At 29.1% G+C, this 9115-nt stretch overlaps 1 protein-coding gene across 1 annotated transcript in view; it reads right to left on the reverse strand.

Moving 5' to 3' along the window:
• The window catches only part of LOC107439142 (cilia- and flagella-associated protein 157-like), a 39083-nt gene that overhangs the window by 23628 nt on the left and 6340 nt on the right, over positions 1–9115 (reverse strand). The gene's annotated exons all lie outside the window — the stretch shown is intronic.

Genomic DNA, 9115 nt, shown 5'->3' on the forward strand with positions numbered 1-9115 from the left:
ATTTAATAATTTCATTGCATAACACTTTCAATATCACTCTCAACACTTTCATTACATAACACTTTCAGTATCATTTTACGGAAATCTAAACTACTCAATTCACATGTGGGTGGCATAACCAGCTTATGAACTGCTATATATATATTATAATGTATTTCAGCGGTAAGTTATATCTTTTTGATTACGGAACTTTAATGATTGATTTTCTTTGGGTGGAGCTCCAACTTCATAAATAAAATCCATCAGAAATTGCGAACATTCAAAACTTTTTTTTGCAGCTGGATACCTGCAAGTGAGGTCATCGTGGGTAAATCATTGCATTTATCAATTCAGAAGCCAATCAGGTTCAACACACACGCGTGACGTCGCTTACAGATATTCAATTAGAACTTATTTAAATCTGCTAGGCATAATCATTTCACTTCTTCTTGAGTAGCAAGTACCTATACAGTAGTGAATATATTAACATTTGCAATTCATGCATTAGCAAATATTGACGTATAAACCGAGGAAAGACTACTAATCATTCAAAAGATATGAAATGTGGAAAAAGGAATTCTGCTTTTGAAGAATTTTGGATTATTTCCAAAGGAGATAATGTTTTTGTAATTGTGCAACGCAAAATTAAACGGAGTCATACAATATGCACGATATACAATATTTTTTTTAAGGTTCAGTGCCACCTCCCGGTATACTTTTAACCGATACTCCGAGCACTTATGTTTCGCCTAAACTATCCTCAGCACTTATTAAAATATCGAATAAATGTAATAATATCACCGAATACATTAATATCAGTTGGATATAACTTATATTTCGAACATTCACTGGTGAAAGTCGACATTCTCTTGGTTTCGGTCATTCACGGTGACATATTTATATATATGTTACGGTGAAACACCGAAATCTGGAGAATGTCGACATTCACCGGTGAATGTCAACATTCACGTAGTCGCTTGGTGTATGTCCGAAATATTTGCTAAATACCCTTATTTCTGACTCTCACCGGTGAATGTTAACAATCACATAGTCGCTTTGGTGAATATCCGAAATATTTATTATATTCAATTTTATATTAATTTATTCGTAAATATTATTAGATTTATTTGATATATTTATATTTATTCTATATTTTAATGCTTACTGACGATAGATTAGAAGAAACATCAGTGTTTGGAGTATGGGCAAATGTATACCGGGTAGTGGTACTTGACCTTAAAAAAACATCAGTGTAGGGTATACCAGGCAAATGTATACCGGGCAGTGGCACTTAACCTTAAAAAAACATCAGTGTAGGGTATAAAGGGCAAATATATACCGGGCAGTGGCATTTAACCTTAAAAAAACATCAGCGTAGGGTATACCGGGCGAATGTATACCGGGCAGTGGCACTTAACCTTAAAAAAACATCAGTGTAGTGTATACCGGGCAAAAGAATACCGGGCAGTGGCACTTAACCTTAAAAAAACATCAGTGNTATATGTTTCGCCTAATTTATCCTCAGCACTTATTAAAATATCGAATAAATATAATAATATCACCGAATAAATTAATATCCGTTGGATATAACTTATATTTCTGACATTCACTGGTGAAAGTCGATATTCTCTTGATTTCGGTCATTCACGGTGACATATTTATATATATAGTATATATGTATATAAACTGTGAGTTTGAAGTGTTTAAATAATTCAGATATTTCTAAGAACGTTGACATTCTTCAGACGAGACTTGCAAAGATAAATGGCAAAATTCAATATTGACATGACCTTTTTTTACTTCGGTGTCAAAGGATTGCGATGTTTGCCTTCCGACGCGGTAAAGAGCATAAAATTCTTCACAATTGTCTTCACTGTTGCAGAACTATTGGTAGACGGGGCAGGTCATTCAAAGTGCGTGAGTGGTGGACACAAATGGTCGTAACTTTCCCAATAAATAAATGCAAGATACATATTGACTCGTCTGAAATAAAAAAAAAATATTTAACCCTTCTGAACCTGAGACTTTTTTAAAGAAAAATTAAGTAAAAATTAAAATGAGTAATTTTGTTTTTACTTCTTTCTATTTTGTGCAAAAATAAAATTAAAGAACGTTAATTATTTTTTATTTTTCAATTTCCATTTTAATTTGTGTTCTATTTTTTTCTATTTTACATTTCATTTCACCTTTCATTTTTTCCACCCTCCATTTTGTTTTTTATACAGTTTTTTTCCGTCCTATTCCATATTATTTTTTCATAAATAAGCAAATTCGATTTTCACCTGGGACAATTTTTTCAAACTGTCTCTTATTGGCAAACAGAAAATCTCTAAGCCTTTTTTCCATGCTTTTTTTTATTAACGGACAGAAAATTGCTAATAAATAAATTACATCGAAAGTAATAAGAATAATTAACATAGTAAGTGTCTGTTTTTAAAGGAAGTAATTTGGCTAAAAATGCTAAATATTAATTAAATTACTTTCATTCTCAGAAACCTTTAGTTATTTATTACTAGAAGAAACTTAATTTAAACTTATACTTGAAAGAAACTATTTTTTCGTTTCCCATTGATGTTATGGTTATTTTTTAATTCTACAAAATGTCACTCACATTTAAATGACTGGATATTTTTAATTTTACAAAAATTTAACAATTTCGTATTCATACTTCATAGACTCTTTTTTTTTCGAGATCATTTTTCAGAAAAAATTTAACTCTTGTTAATGATTGTCCATGTTTGTCGGGCAGCAAAACTATATAAATAATTTTCTGCTCCTTCTGTTCTAGCAAAATTTATTTCATAATTATTTCATTAACTTGCAAAACGCGTGTTCTGCAACATTACGACTGTGATGTTCTTAATTAAAAATAGTTCGGAATGACTACCATGTCTCTTAATGAATCATTACGATTTACTTAATAAATCATTAGTTAACAATCATTACGATTACATTTCAATAATTCATTACGATTGTTCCATTTTCCTGTCGTTCAAGGTCTTCTAGAATAATCGCAGGAATTTCAAATGAGATCATGTTAGGATGAGATCACCATTTCGCAGCGACCCGCGATTAATCATTGTCTGCGATGAAGATCCCCTCGAGGACACGATACTCATCCTCTCAGCTTTCCTCAGGTGCAACCTCAATCGAACAAGGGAGGTCGGGTCATTCAGGTCTTGCTCTTGCTTATAAGACGTTCCGAAGCAAAAGTAAATTCTCTCTCGCATGTTTTGACAAGGAGTGAAGGTGGAGAAAGTCATGTGGCATACTTTTTAAAATAAATAGTTATTTTGGTTGTGTTAAATATCATCTTGACCAATTTTGTTTTTGGAACTTGTTTTTGTCCTTTTTTAGGGATATTTTATTAAATCATTATTTAAGTGGCTGATATAACTTTGTGTATTGGGGTGGTGAACTTATTGCTTTTTTTCTGAGGAATTTCAATGCCACGTTGGGATATGAGTATGCTAAATTGCTAAATATGAATGAAATTACATTCATTACATAAAATAACATTAATTGAAATTATTTGTTAAATAATTGACTTCAGTGCTATTTATTTTTAACTAATGAAATAAATTATCACGCAACTTTAAAATAAAAATGCAGTTCTTCATATTCGGTTTATTAAAAAGTAGTATTTAAAAAGTACTTCATACACTGAGAAAAGTATGTTCAAAACTACCATATATGAATATGGTATGTACTACCATAATGCATATGGTAATACAGAATATGGTAAAATTTACCATGTTTTTGGCTCTATCATCATTAGCTCGACAGCCCAGGGTAGATTTTGGTCTTCTCAAAAAGTTTTTTCCAGGCTAACCCTTTTCCTGCAAGCGTTTTCTAGTTTTTAATTTTTTTCTGGTTCTATGGGAACACCAAAAATCTCAATAACTTTTACAGAAGTGCTTTGGTAATAATTTTGGCAAAATTAATAATAAAATATGGTTTTATGATATGCGATTGATAAAATTTGGTAAATGTGGTAAAATATGTTAATTTTATCATAATGCTTTAGGAGTATGGCATGAAAAGATTTATTCGGTTAAATTTACTTTTCAGTTTTGTATTTTTTTACTAAATGTGGGACAATAAAAACTATAATTTTAAAAACTAGAATTTCCGGTAAACCATTAAAATGTGAACGAAAAAATTAGCGAAATAGTTATTTAAGTACCGTATATTTTGGGTTTTTATAACTAGAATTATGATTTTATTCACCAGAAATGTCACGTATTGTGTGGTAATTTTACCAACATTTTTTTCTGTGTACCGGGGATTATTAACTTTGGTTTTTCGGAACTTGTTTTAAACCAGAGGACTTATATCAATTGCGATGTAAAGTGAAGTAAACAAAGTATATTTAGGCATATTCGGTATTTACTTCTTAATATAATGATTTTTAACTAAGACCGACAACCTCTTAGTTTTGAAGCTGTTTACTTCTTAACTATTTATGACATATTGGAACTAACTATAAAATCAACTATTTTCTCATTGAGGGATAGATTTGACAACGGTAGGAGTTAAATTTAGGGATACAGGCTGAGAAAAAAGAATTTCGTCTTGGAAAGAAATATTCTACAGTTAATATCAATTAAAGAAACTTTTTTTTATAGATTGTTTAAAATAAACTAAGGATTTCGTCAATGGAAGCAAATTTACTTAAAAAATATTTTTGGAAAATAAAAAGTATTTCAGCAGTTGTATAATAAGAATAAAAATTAAGATGAAAACTAAGAGAAGAACAAAGTTTTAGTACATATCAATTTAGGAATAGCAATTGAACTAATTGTGATAAGCGAGTATCGTATTTGACATTTGCTGCTTATTGTGAAATTATTGTTAAACACCGTCTTTGTACATAATTATCCATAGCTTACAAATATTGTATTCAATCTGTTTAAGTGTAAGGTTTGTAAAAGTGCTGAAAAATTGAAAGAGGCTTATAAGCTGGATTGAATAAATTGTTAAACGTGAGTTTTGGTAATATCTGCCACTAAACAAAACTAATTAATTGTGCCAAAAATTAAGCATAGCATATCATATTTTAGGTCAATAGACCATTAAATAAAAAAAGAAAGAAAATGTCGCAAGAGAGCACTGACGCAACTCAAAAACTTTATATCCAGGCCCTGATTATCACATAACTTTCTTTCTAAGGATTTTCAAATCTCATTGCAGGACATTCAGTCTTCAAGGTTTTATATTTTTAAATTTAATGATTTCTTACACAATTTTTTTAAAAAAAAGCTCTTTTTAATGTGTAACTGGTTGCCTTATGAGAATTCGTATCTGACTAAGTTAAATCAATCATAATTTAATTGTATTTAAGTCGCAAATATTGATTTTTTTACCTGTCAATTATTTTATAAAATGAACAGATTTTAAGCTCATTCTAGATTGATGTAGATATTTTTTATTGAATTATAAACAATACAAATTTTACTAAATATTGATTATTACTAAACTATTGATTATAACTAATGATTATTACTAAATGAATTATTACTAATAATTAATAATTTATTGAGCTGCCCTGCAAAAAATGAATAATTTACGAACTTTACTATTTTCTATATTTTTACATAATATTAAATGTAAAAATTCAAAGAAAGGAGCAAAAAATTGCTTAGATGTTTTTTTGTTTTACATGCTTTTTTTCAAGATCTTTTAGAAGACAATCAGTAATTGAAGGCGCCCAAATCAGCACTTCGTCTAGGGCCTCCATCACTTTTAATCGAGTCCTATACCAGCCCTAGTTCCAAAATAACAAAGTAAAATTTTAATAAAATACAAAGTTTGATCACAATTTATAGTGCACTTCTTCTAATCTATACAGTAAAAAATTTCAGATCAAATTACTGTAAAAATAAGCGGCTTTCAGGGTGCCAGTACTTTCTGGTACTGCTTACCGTAAAATCCATTTTTACTGGAACATGTTACGAAATCTCATATACCATAATTTTTACAGTAATATTTTACCGTAAAATTACTGAATCACTCCAATCAAATAAATATTAGTGTAAAAATTACGGTACAATATTTTACAGTAAAATTGGAATTTGAAGTAGTAATGGATTTTACGGATGATGAAATCAAAGGGCTGTTACTGGTATTTTATACCGTAATTTGATTCGGAATTTTTTTACAGTGTAATTACACCCCACTGCATTGAAATATCAAATTTACTACATAATTTTAATTGAGTTCGTTATGTTAATGGTTGTTCTATTTGTGCAATATATTTTAAGTGTAATAATAAAATAAGGTTCAAATTCATAAAAGGAAAATTTATTTTCTTTTGATATGAAATCCTAAAAAGCATTAGAAATTTTGTTAAATAATATCTTAAATCTCACAAAACTACTTGTTAAATTCTTATAAGTTGTGATTAATGATATTCTTGTTTTTAAAAGATTATCAGTTAATTTAAAAGCAGAATAAGGACTTCAATAGTGTTCAAAATTCTAAAATGTGTTCCGGTATTAAAGATTGAAAACATAAATAAAATTACTGATTAAGTTTGATCTGAATGTCTTCTTTAATAGCTATTTTGAAACAGAAATCTACTGTCATAAGTGTAAGGAAAAAAAATGTTGAAACAGTTTTTTTTAATACAAAATCACTGATTTTTCGCATGATCGCAGTTGATGAATTCACAGGAGGTAAACATAAATCTTAAAAATCATATTGAAGATTTATCAACGGTAATAGCTTGGATTGTCATAAAAAAATAATATGTTACTTTAACCTCATTCTTCACAGATTGTTGGTTTTTTGACTTACACCACTACACTTTTTCGATCTTGTCTTTAAGTATAGAAAACTTCGTATTCTTATTTCATAGACGTTAAAATTAGGTTTGAAATTTCGCATAATTTACAAACTATTGATTTAATATAACCTGGTTTGTGAAATGTATTTTACTTCTTACACTGTAAGAAATTCCGGGTCCAATTCCTGTTGAAAACACTGGCATTCAGTCTGCCAATACTTTTTATCGTTAAGTTTTTTTTCTTACCGGAAAAAATGAATTTTACAGGGAAAAATACATTTCACAGTAAAAATGCATTTTACGGAAAAAATTTATTTTTCGTTAAAAATTTATTTTACAATAAAATGAATTTTACTGATGATGCATCCAAACTGCCGGTACTTTATACCGTAATTTGAGGCGAAATTTTTTACAGTGCACATTTTTAGAAATTTCGAAGCGTGTTGAACAATTCTAACGTACAATTTTTCAGCTATTTTAATATGATTCAAAGTTGAGGCATGGTACTGTGGTTTATTTTGAACTCTTTATTAAGTTTGAAGCACATTTTCACCGTATTATGGCTACCCGTTGAGTTAATTTTTTTAGAGCGTCGTATGCCTCATTATATTCAAAAATGAAAAATTGAAAATGACAAAATGATTTCGAGTTCCTACAATTTTAGTGCATTCACTCAAAAAATAGCGTTATTTTTCGTAGTAAAAACACATTATTTTTTTGCTAATACGTGGCTCATTAAGAAAGTTTTGGGTAAAAAGCTATATCGTAATTATTAATTTGTAAATTAAATAAATTCTGAAGGATGCAACAATCACATTTCTTTAAAAAAAATATGAATAGTTGAAAAATTTTTAGCATGTTGAATCATAATATCGTTCGAATTTTCAGCTACTTTATTACACTGTGTTAAAAATTTCTCAGAGAAAATGGTTAAATAAAAATTCTTTTAATTGCTATTTTAACACATTAAAACAAAACAGTTAAATAACCATAAATAAGATAGAATTCAAACTGTTAATTATCAGAAAAACAGTTTATTAACTGCTTCCACCTAATACGGTTAAACAATCAGAATTTATCCCACCAATTAGGCGCACTTAATGAAGTCATTTAATTCCTTACAGCTGGTTGCATAATATAACTGAGAGGGTTAAACTGTTAATCTCCTAAACGAGACAGTGCGGGTTCGAGTCCCAGTGTTGACACCACTTTATTTCTCCTTTCATTTCTGTACATGGAGTGTTTCGGGTGTCCTGTACTCCTCCATTTGTGAATTATTAGAAAACGATACTTTCACTCATGTATAGATGGCTGGATGGCAGCACCATAAAGCCATTTCTTTTTTATGGTTTTGAAACCATGCCAGTTGTAAATGGTAAAAAAACCCATATAGTTTGTAGTTATAGTTTTTATACCATACTAGTTGTAAACGGTTTCAAGAATGTAACAGTAAAAAACGCACTTTACTGCAAACTTTACGGTTAATTAGATCGACAGACTGCTGTTGGTTGTTTTATAGTAATATAAGATTGAAAATTTTAGTACATGGTTTGAAGTTAATTAATCGTATCATTATCTATCGTATTTCCTAAAGTTGATTGCATGATAATGTGTTTCAACTAGAACGAAAACATGGCTTCATCAAAAACCTCATTAAGTTTACACCAAGTTGACATCATTAATATTATGAATATGGTTCAATGTAGAACCAATGTTTTTGAGACCAGAGTTTTTCCATAACATTACACGGAGAAAAAAATTTGGTAAAATAACCGTAAATACTGGTTTTCAAAATCATAGTTATTATTATCTCACGTTTAGTAAGAAATACAAAACTGAAAACTAAATTTAACCGAATAAATGGTTTTCATACCATGCCTAAGATGCCATGATAAAACAACCAAATTTGCTTACATTTACCAGACTCTATCACATATTATAAATTCACATTCATTTTATTGTTGTTTTTCACTAAAATCATCACCAAAGAGCTTCGGTAAAAACTACCGATCTTTTTGGTGTTCCTATATTGCCGGAAACATGCCAAATTTTACCATATTCTTTTAGTTTTGATCATATATTTTTCTTAGTGTATAAAAAAAAAACACATTTAATTATAGAATAGTGCCAACCAATTAAGTTACAAACTATTTACCGAAAATTAATATGAAGTAGGGAATATTTGTAGTGCAGTGTAATGGGAAATTTGAGAAAATTTAAAGAATCTGAAAAGCCGAACACTTGAAATATAAAAATAAATTCAAAAAGAATAAAATAATTGCTTCATTACTTTAATATTATTAGAAAAATAAAAAGTTTATATTAAATGGATTTATATACTTATTTGGG

The sequence above is a fragment of the Parasteatoda tepidariorum genome, chromosome 2 (assembly GCF_043381705.1).
Source record: "Parasteatoda tepidariorum isolate YZ-2023 chromosome 2, CAS_Ptep_4.0, whole genome shotgun sequence".
NCBI classification, from domain to species: Eukaryota; Metazoa; Arthropoda; class Arachnida; order Araneae; family Theridiidae; genus Parasteatoda; species Parasteatoda tepidariorum.